This window comes from Meles meles, chromosome 4 (genome assembly GCF_922984935.1).
Source record: "Meles meles chromosome 4, mMelMel3.1 paternal haplotype, whole genome shotgun sequence".
In the NCBI taxonomy this organism is placed as follows: Eukaryota; Metazoa; Chordata; class Mammalia; order Carnivora; family Mustelidae; genus Meles; species Meles meles.
This window is the reverse complement of record NC_060069.1, coordinates 133,274,597-133,285,655: the sequence shown is the minus strand read 5'-3', so window position 1 is coordinate 133,285,655 and position 11,059 is coordinate 133,274,597. Positions and strand designations below refer to the sequence as shown.

Below are 11,059 nucleotides of genomic sequence, written 5' to 3'. Positions count from 1 at the left end.
TAATGGTTATTCTAATAAAAAAGATGGAGCAGACAAATGGAAGCAGCCTTTAAAAAAAGACATAAATGGAGCATTCAGCTTAAAAAGGGATTAAAACATTTCAATAAATGTGCAAGCATTCCTTGTGCAAGTAATTATCTGCCAAGGATTAAGCCTTGTTTTCATTAATGTTGATGATATTCATTTTTTCCTAGCGTTTTCCTGGCATTTAAAGTATTCTACAACTATATCTAAAACGTATAACACAAACACCCATATACACACGACAGCAAATTTAAAGAAATAAGTGTGCTAAATATTTAATACCATATAATTCCTACAAACATCATTTGAATAGGTATTATTTAAATGGTTAAAATTTATAATGATGATAAAAACTGTTTTCATCAGTAAATCTCAAGGGGAAAGATATTTTGAATCTGTTTTAATAATAAGCCCAATAAAAAGTTATATACTTGAAATGTATTATATAGCCAAAACATGCAGTCAGAAATCCGTACATGCATGCACACAAACACATGTACATACACATATATAAATTCAGTTCAGCAGAATCTAAGATATAATGAGTAGATTCATAGACCATGGAAAAGAGGCACTAACAAAGATTATGGGGTCAAGTCAGGCAGGCATTCTGGACAGAATAATGCTGCCAATAATCTTTATTTCTCTAGACAAATTATATATGTATTTATATGTGTGTATATATATAATAATGTACATTCATGTTTATATATGCACGTATATTTACATATATACACATGCTCATTTATATATATTTATACACATGCTCATTTATATATATTTATATGTGTAGATATATTCACGTACACATATAATTATATACATCACATATATATCATATATTCATATGTACATATGAGGGAATGGATATTTTGTCATTCAAGTGACCAAATGTTTTAAACTGAATAAACAAATATTGTATACATAGTATTTTGCTTGGCACAATATAGTGGGGCCTGGCAATGACAAAACATTCAATCTCATTTTGAACTAGTTGGAGGCAACATAAGGCATAGAGTGAGCATTATATTAGAAGTAGAAAGTGAAGCGAATCATATATGATTGTGAGTGTTGAAGAAATCAATTTCAGGAGTTGACAGGTAGGAGGGAGCACAGAGGTTTGGTGTGGGCAGGTGAGATTTCAATGTTACAAGGGATTGAGTGAGGGAAGGATTCATAGACGATAACCTGGAGGAGGGGAAGCTGACAGGATAGTCTCTAGCCCACAGGAAACTGCAGTCCGATGAAAGAACCAGGGCACTGAGCCAACATCTCCTATTTGGTGGAATCCAGATATGATAAATGCATGCAGAGTGTTGCTGTACGTATGGAAGGTGGGTACCTAATTCGGACTAGGCGTTACGATAGGCATCCCAGACCAAATAATGCCTCAGTCTCTATCCCCCCCAGACAAAGAAGATAGGGCTTCACTTTTCGCTAGGCAAAAGCATGGGGACGTAAGATGCTACAACGTAGTACATACAGAATACGAAATGGGAAGTGGAATAGTCAGTGGTCTGGAATGGCTGGAAAACAACAATAGAACAAAGATACAGTGGAGAAAGGGTGAATGGGATGAAAAGCTGTGGAGTAAGAATGCCTAGACTTCGTGATGACCTAAAGGGACACAAAGGGTCTCCTAAGCCCCCTTCACAAGCTTTCTTTCCCATTCTGGGGAGGTAAAGACATCTCATCCTCAAAGGGGATTTATGCTTTTGTAAATGGGAAAATTCAATTCTATCTCTAAATTTTATGTATCCCAACTTGCCATGCATGCAGGAAGTTTCCCAGTAAAGAATGTCATATAAGCTGAAATCTACAATCTAAATAGATACCGTAATTATGATACAGTGTGAAATATTCCCACTTGGAAAGTGTATGGGTTTCATGTAAACAATAACAGGAACTACCAGACACAAGCTGAATGAGACCATTATGACTAACAAAATAGAACCCCAAGTGGAGCAGAGTGACTTTCTACACATATGCAGTTGAAGGCAGCGGAGCCAAACCAGACCCCACAGCTCAAGTAAGAACTTCATTAGGGAAAATTAAGAACAATACACAATGCTGATAAATCTCGCAACAATGATCTGCCTGAGGACCAACTACAAAAGGAGCACCAACAAATAAAACTATATCCTGCAAAGAATACATAAGTGAAAACAAGGATAATGATGTGCAATGAAACTTAGTAGGGAAAAATGGATTTAAAAAGCAAATCTCGGTCTTCCTGTCTTTCCTCCCTCCCATTCTGCCTTCCCCCAGGATCTTAATGAGTTGTTGATTATCTCTTTTTAAAGACCAACTACAAGAAGGCTTAGAAACATGAAAAATAATTAGAGCATAAGACTCACTATGGATAATTATGAAATGGCAAAATATAATTAATCATCCATTCCCCACAAATATCTCTTCTAAAATGACTCCATAGTTTTCAAATGCATAAGAACTCTAATTCTGCAATACCCACACACCCTCATAAACATACACACAGAAACAGCAGGCAAAACTGTGTGCTCACAAAATAAAATTGTTGTAAGACTTGGGGGCAACATTCAAAGCACTCTCGCACGTGAGTTTGCTCGATTAGCTCCCCAGGCAGAAACTCTACCTGCTCCACCCTCTGTCTGATACCATTCTTTAGTTCTAGCTTGTCATCAGGGATTTCAAGTTTTCCGTGTCTGAATGTAGTGCTATCAGAGATGGTTTTTTTCCCCCTTGAAGACATGTATATTTATTTTCCTAACCATCTGAGACTTGAGAGAGGGTTTCTAAATAAAGATTGTGGAATATTTAAAAATGTACGCCACTAAAACACCATGTCTTATACTCCTTTTGCAACTGCCAGTTTCTGACACAACAGTGAATTGAAAGGCTGCCTCCGTATTGAATTGATTTGAATATCCTGGCACCCACTGAATTATTTTGCCACATTAAGTTGAATGGCATTGTGACTTTTCCTGTAAAAGCATTCATTCCATTTGACTAAATACCCCAAGAGCTTAAAGTCTAAACATTTTGTAAAATAAGCTAATTAGTAGTGGAAACAAAATAGAAGGCAACAAGAATGTGTTTAGAAGCTAACAGGGTTGTTGAGCGGTAAGTCTGGACTTAAACCCTCCTAAACCTAAGAGGAGCAAAACATCCTATCACATCATTTTACCTCTTTATGTCAAAGTCAACAGCATGAAGCTCCTCTGAAGAGACAAACAGATTTATTCTGTGAAAATCTCAAGCAAGCAAAAATTTAGCAGGAGATTTTTTTGTACACGTGGTGAGTAAGCCAGTAGCACTATCTTCAGCGGCAGCTTTGCAAAAGTCAGAGGACTATTTTTCAAAGAGATCATTTTTTAATATAAACCCTTTATAAAAGCCGAGGATTGAAGTCACAGTAAATATTACTTTATTCAGGGCAATTTCATCGGTGGTGTTAAACTCTAGGCAGTAGACCAATATTTTTTACCTGGAGAGGTCAATCCACTTAAGCAACATATACTTAGGGAGCAAACAGAGTCAATATTTTACTGTGAAAGGATCCTTGCCTCATCTTAAGCATTTAGCAAATGCCTGAGTATTGCATTATATGGAAGAAATTGTCCGTGAGCTAAAAATGATTCCTGCACGTGCTCCCGCAAAAGAACGTCTCACTAAAAGAATTCAGCTATGCTATGGGATATGCACTACGTTAGTTGAGCCCACCAGAAGTCACTCAATATACTCCTAGGAAACAAGTCACTCATCAATTAAATGAGTGAAACTATGTTTCTCCATACAGGTGTTGATGAATGAATCATTGTCTTCAGTAGCAATTATCAGGGAAAATGAGGCAAAAGGTTTCAGCCTTCTTAACATTTCAATTCTGGTTTTCTTGTTTACTATAATAAATATGTATTTTTTTCCCTAATTGTTGTTTCAAACTGTTAAGGTTTATATTAAAAACAAGGGGTATATTATAGGGAAAAATACAATTTTTATTAAAAATATTGTCATCAGAATACTCCATGTATCAAATAATGCTTTTGGATGCAAAAAACCGAATATGCCCCAAAGAATTTGCTTTAAAATACAGACTTAAGGGGCGCCTGTGTGGCTTGGTTGGTTGGGCATCTGTCTTTGGCTCAGGTCATGATCTCAGGGTCCTGGGATCAAGTCCTACATCCGCTCCCTGCCCAGCCTGGAGTCTGCTTCTCCCTCTCCCTCTACCCCTCCTCCCCTCTTGTGTTTTCTCTCTCAAATAAATAAATAAAATACTTTAAAAAATGTAAAAAAAAATGCAGACAATATAACTTAACAAGCTGTCAATGTATAAATAGTGTCAGAGTAGTCTCAATGAATGTGTTGACAACAAAATAATTGTCATTAGTTGTGGAATAATTTTGCCCCAATCCTACGCTAACTCTTTCACATTAAATGAAGGGGGAAAATGGCATGGAGTTTTAAAACTGTGTTCAAAACAACTTTTTTTCATTTAGAGATATAGTCATACAAAAGGAGACTCAAATGTGATGTTGATTATTTCCAAGTAACTATGTTTTATAGAGTCTGAAACATCCCAGCAGAAATAGGACTTTTAAGATCTTTGCAGATTTATGTGACTCTTCAGACATTTTAGAAAAGATGGAGTTGGTGTGCTCCCAGATGGAACAGACAATGAATAATAATAATTATATAAAGTGTTTAATGTGGATAACCTAGTGGTTCTCAAAGTATCTTTCCAATACCTTGGGTGTCCTGGAGACACTTTCAGAGAGATAGTGAGGTCCACACTATTTTTTTATTACAACACTAAAATATTGTCTTTTCCATTGAATCTATCTTTACAATGATAGTGCCAAAGTAGAGGTAGGTCAAACTGTTACTCCTTGAACACAAATCAAGTTAATAGCACCAAACTGTACTAGTAATCATTGTATTCTTCCCTATACCTACTGTGTTAGTTGCTAGACCTACCACAGCAAAGTATCACAGATTAGATGACTCAAAACAGAAATTCATTTCCTCCCAGTTGCGGGTCCTAGAAGTCCAAGGTCAAAATATTGGCAGAGTTAGTTTCTTCTGAGCGCTTCCTCCATGGCTTATGGAAACTGAGTACTCCTTGTGTCATTATATCGTCCTCCCTCTGTGTCTTAATATCCTCCTCTTGTAAGGACAGAAGTCATATTGGATTAAGGTCCACCCTGATGTCTCATTTTAACTTAATTACCTCTTTAAAGACCCTATCTCCAAATACAGTCACGTTTTGAGGTAGGGCTGGTTAGGAATTCAACACACGCATTTTGGGGGGGACAGAATTCAGCCCATGATTTTCACCATCACACAATTCCCTTTAAAAAGAAAGAAAGAAAGAAAGAAAGAAAATTCGATGAAGCAGTAAAAAGTATTGATTTATTAAATCTAGGGTGCCTGGGTGGCTCAGTTGTTAAGTGTCTGCCTTCAGCCCAGGTCATGGTCCCAGGGTCCAGGGATCGAGCCCTGCATTAGGCTTTCTGCTCAGTGGGACGCCTGCTTCTCCCTCTCCCAAACCTCCCACTTGTGTTCCCTCTATTGCTGTCAAATAAATAAATTAAAATCTTTAAAATTTTTTAAAGAAATAAATAAAAATTAAATCTCAACCCCTGAGTACATATCTTTTTAATATTATTTGCAATGAAGTGGATAAGTACCCATAAAGCACTTCTGCTTCATACCAACATATGAATGGGAGTTCCAAGATAAAACATGTGTTTTTAAAATAGAACATATTTACTTGAAATAACTATTGCCTGCTTGACACTCAACAGACTTTTTTCAAAAGTGATAGATGTGAGCCTAACACTTCAAGTAAAGATGAGAGTACTCTTAATGATGACATTTGAGCTTTCAAGGAAAAAATAGAATTTTTGAAAACTTGCATGGTTCTCATGCACTATAAATTTGACAACTTCTTAATATTTAATAGCGTTTCTAGTAACACTGGTAATGATATTGGTATATATCAGTTTTGATATCATGTAACAAAGTGAGCCAACAGTTAGAAACTCTGCATAACTCAATGAGTCAATATTTTCCAAATGGCCAGAGCATGATACTTGAAGTTTTACATAGACATGGGATCAATTCAAAGTGCATGATAGAATGGGGCGCCTGGTTGGCTCAGTGGGTTAAAGCCTCTGCCTTGGGCTCAGGTCATGATCTCAGGGTCCTGGGAGCGAGCCCCGCATTGGGCTCTCTGCTCAGCAGGGAGCCCGCTTTCCCCTCTCTCTCTGCCTGCCTCTCTGCCTACTTGTGATCTCTGTCTGTCAAACAAACAAACAAAGTGCATGTAGAAGAACGGATTTTAATGTAACAGAGATTAAAAGGTCTCTGATACGGTTTCAAAGTTTACACTGCAACTTAATTTCAGAAAAATTCCATTAGTCGACTTTTATATATTATCAGAAAAAGACGACCTGTTGTTACCTGAAAGGACCATTAAAATACTCTTCCTTTTCCAACTACATGTCTTGATAAGTCAGAATAGAAGACCAGGTGTGACTGACCCTTGGAGGATGCTTCTCCTGCTGAGGCAATGAAAGAAGCATATATTTCTGGGGGTGAAGTTACAAGATTCTGGAGATGCCATGGGGCTGGCTGACTCAGTGAGTAGTTGGAGCAGAGTCTCGTGATGGGCAGGTGCCATTAGTGAACAGGATTAGCTACACAATTTGCCCAATGCAAGTGTGATTATACTGAATGAATGCCATTGAATTGTACATTTAAAAAGGGCAAAATTTATGTTATGTATTTTTTACCACAATTAAAAAAAAACCAACTTTTTAAGAATACCAAGATGATGACAGCAGTTAAAGCAAACATTGGCCTCTTTTGAGCCTGGAGCCTGTGTGACAGCCTATCTTGCAGGTCTATGAAGCTGGGCTTGTTAGAAAGGAATAAACCTTTATTGTATTAAGCCATTGAGATTTTAGTGTTATTTATTATCACAGCATCACCTGACAAGTCCTGAATAATAAGGAGCTAAAGAAGGCTTCACTAAAGAAATGACTTTCTAAACTGATATCCAGAGAATAAATAGGAATTAGCAAAGTGAATAGAAGAGAAGACTTGGTCAAGGAGAAGGAATGGCAGGGGTTTCTGGGTGGCTCAGCCTGTTAAGCATCTGCCTTGGGCTCTGGGCATGATCCCAGGGCCCTAGGATTGAGCCCCACATCAGGCTCCCTCTCCGTGGGAAGACTGCTTCTCCCTCTCCTTCTGCCTGCTGCTCCCCCTGCTTGTGCCTCTCTCTCTCTCTCTCTCTCTCTCTGTCAAATAAATAAATAAAATCTTAAAAAAAAAAAAAAAAAAGGAGATGGAATGACATATGCTAACACCCCTAGTAAGGAGAATTAATCACAAACAGCATAATGATACCCCATTTGCTGGCTATCACTGTTGTCCCTTCAACATACTCTTCACTGTCCAGCTTTCCACCCAGGAGTTAAACTGCATAGGTTTTAACAGTAGATTCTCTTAACTTTGGCTTCTAGTTAGATTCTGCCGCTAAAAAGCTCTGAACATTTTTTTTTCTTTTTTAAAGCTGAGGGATGATGAATAAAGAAGCCAGTACGTTTATTTCTCTGGCCCTCTCTATGGGGTTGACTCAGGTAATTCCTCAGATAATGCCCTTCCACTAATGGCACTCAGGTCTTCTCCAAAGGGATTTTTCTTCCCAGGTTCCATAACCATTTTTTAATTTTTTTTAAAATCTTTTTTTTTTAAGATTTTATTTATTTGACAGAGAACACAAGTAGGCAGAGAGGCAGGCAGAGAGAGAGAGAGAGAGGAAGGGAAGCAGGCTCCCTGCTGAGCAGAGAGCCTGATGTGGGGCTCGATCCCAGGACCCTGGCATCATGACCTGAGCCGAAGGCAGAGCCTTTAACCCATTAAGCCACCCAGGCGCCCCTCCATAACCATTTTTATCCCACAATCGCTTTGGTCCTGAGGGTGGTAGCACTTTTTGGTTGTGGTTTCAATCTATCTTATTCACATATTTGTAGTTCCTTCACTGGGCCCTTACTGAATTATCTTGTTTTAAGAGGCACCATGTTGTTCCCATTTGGGCCCAGCAGGATAAAGCCAATATCAGTACAAGAATGAATACAGCTTGAGATGTGGTTAGAGAACAATACAGAGTCCAGGTCCATGTGGATATGTGGAGCAGTTGTGTCCATCATTTTGTAAGAGAAGACACTGAAATACATGCTGAGGGCATGTTAGGAATGTAGGTACACTTGTTAGAAGAAAGCAATTAGTAGATACTACATTTGAAGAAAAATATAATATAGACTCTATTCCAGTGGATATATTAATCCTTGCATCCTACATATTTAAATCCTTTTTTTCTGCAGAGTCAATCACAAAATTCTTGTCATTAGTGTGTACAGAGATTTATAATATATATGAGCTAGAGAATAATGTAACCAACTCAGCTGCCTTCTCTATAGAAGAACAAAAGTGTATAATCAGTCTAGAAGGACAACCCTAGAGGTAAGAGGGCACATGTTTTTAGGTTTAATTATCTCTAAACTCTAGGTAATTATCCATAATTTCAAAGTAAATCTCAATTATATTACCCAGTTTATATTTTTCTCATTCCTGTAAAGAAATTTGCATCATATTTCTGTTATAGTTAGAAGAAGAATTATGATAGCTACCAGTTGAACCATAGATTTGTACCTCATTGTGGCTAATAATGGTTCCTAATTAGAATAACCTGACTAGCTAGAATAATTGGTTACCACCTGGAATAATTTATTATAATAAAAGGAAATCATGTTATCTATTCAGGTCCATTCATGTCCATTTACTAAACCCCAGAAGTACTTGTTTCCTTTTCATCAAGTTATGTTTTAGAAAAAGTTGTATGTTCTATACAGTCCTTCTAGGAACGGAATTGTGACCCTTCCTTCACCACTCATACACGGAGGTCCAGACTCCCAATATGACTGTACTTGGAGATATCCCCTTCAAGAGATAATTGAAGTTAAATGAGGTCATAAGGGTAGGGCCCTAATCTGGTAGGATGGGTAGCCTTCAAAAAAGAGTAGAAGAGTAGAAATTATGTATGTCACAGAGGAAAGGCCATGTGAGGAAATAGCATGAAAGAGTCTGTCTGCAAGCAAAGGAGAGATCTCTCCCAGAATCCAACCCTGCTGGACCTTGATCTGAGACTTCCAGCCTCCAGAATTGTGAGAATTAAATTTTTATCATTTAAGCCACCCCATCTATGGTATTTGTTATGACAGCCCAAGCTAATACAAACTTTGGAACTGAGAAGTGAAGTGCTACTGTTAACAAAGACTTATAAACAAGGAAGTACCTTAGAGCTGGATACTGGGTAGAGGCTGGAAGAGTTTTGAGGTACCTTCTAGAAGAACCCAAGATTTAGAAGAAGGAACTGTTGACAGAAATGTGGATGGTAAAGGTAATTTTGGTGGGAGCTCAAAAAAGTAGGGGGAAGCCAGAGAGAAAGTTTCCATCTTCTTAGAGAATACATAAATAATCATGAACAGAATGTGGGTCAAAATATGGTATAAAGACCATTCTGATGAGAACTTAGATGGAAAGGAGAAGTATGATTTTTCCAGAAAAGCACTTGTCTGGTGACATCTATGAGGAGTTTTTGTGGGGACAGAATGGGCAGGGTCCCCATTTTATGGGTTGTAACCAAAGGGAAGGAATTTGGCAGTTTTGAGGTATGCCTTGACAGAACTGTGATGTCCCCTGCATCCAAAGAAATTAAAGGGGAACAATTAGCCTGGGGCACTAGAGAATCTAACTGATATTCCCTGTGGTCTTGTGGCCATCATGCAAATGGGTGCATGTAAGGGCAGCTTAATGACTGAAAAGTGGGATCCCAAAATGAGTAGGTTGATGGCATGTAAGGTTTGAAATCTGTTTGCTGATAATCTAAGCCTGCCTGGCGTGTATTACCTTTGGGTTACAGAGTAAGCTAAGGAGACCTTTATTGACATCCATTCTTATTTTTCTTTAAACATGGCATACTTTATGAATTTGTGTGCCATCCTTGAGCAGGGGCCATGCTAATCTTCTCTGTATCATTCCAATTTTAGTATATGTGGTGCCAGAGTGTACACTAAGTGTCCATTCTTTAGGGATGGCCCAGGAAGTGGATCCGGATCCAGGATCCCCCCGGAGGCATCTATACATAGCCAACAATTGGAGGAATAGGTTGAACTGGCTGTTTGGAGGAGGTATTGTGTCTCCTTAGGGGAGCCTTTGTATTAACAGCCGAAAGTGAAAGCAAACACCATAAGAAGGGCAGAAGAGGGGTCATACTTCACAGTGGGCTAGTCTTTTTGCTATTTAAGTTTAGAGCCAATTATGTGAGCATAGAAATCCATGTTTAGGATGTGATATATACCAAAGGAAGGCTACGATGAGAAAGACAAAGATTAATCCCAAAGCAGGTGATGATTGTATTGTGAGAGCAAGACATCAAGAGCAGGGACAGCTCCAGGTAAGTAATGATTTCTGACCAGGTAAATTCAGACAGGTCACCCTGAAGGAAAAGGCTGAGAATGAAGTCTTGAAATTGGGAAGGAGAAATTATGGAATTTGGGGAGGAAAGTATCTGGGGAGTTTTTCTAAGATAGTATCATAGAATGGCTGAATACAAGAGGATGGAGATTGACCAGATACATGGGCCTCTAAACGTCTGGGTGTATAGCACCTGAGTCTCTTTTGAATAACGGATGTAGATCTCTAAGGGCTTACAGCTGTACTTGGTGGAGGGCTCCATACCTGTGGACTAAGCTGTCTTGATTCTGGACAAATGGATCCACAGGGAGAAGCCATGAAATTTTACCGCTGTGTGAGTGGCCTGGAGAGCTTGATAAGATACAGTCCAGGCAGGTTCAAGTGACTTTTGGTCCTGAGAAAGAGTTCTAAGTTCTACCCAATACCCAGATGTAAGTTTTGGTTGTATGTTACCTGAGAAAGAGAGGTGGGTCAGGTTTTCAACTGCACTGGTTTTGGTGGTCATTAATGGTGGAGA

At 38.4% G+C, this 11,059-nt stretch overlaps 1 non-coding gene across 1 annotated transcript; it reads right to left on the bottom strand.

Annotated features, from left to right (window-relative positions):
- Window positions 1-10,032: 10,032 nt before the first annotated feature.
- On the bottom strand, window positions 10,033-10,139 carry LOC123941055. Its single transcript, XR_006818153.1, has one exon. It is a non-coding gene; the product is annotated as a U6 spliceosomal RNA (small nuclear RNA).
- Window positions 10,140-11,059: the final 920 nt, after the last annotated feature.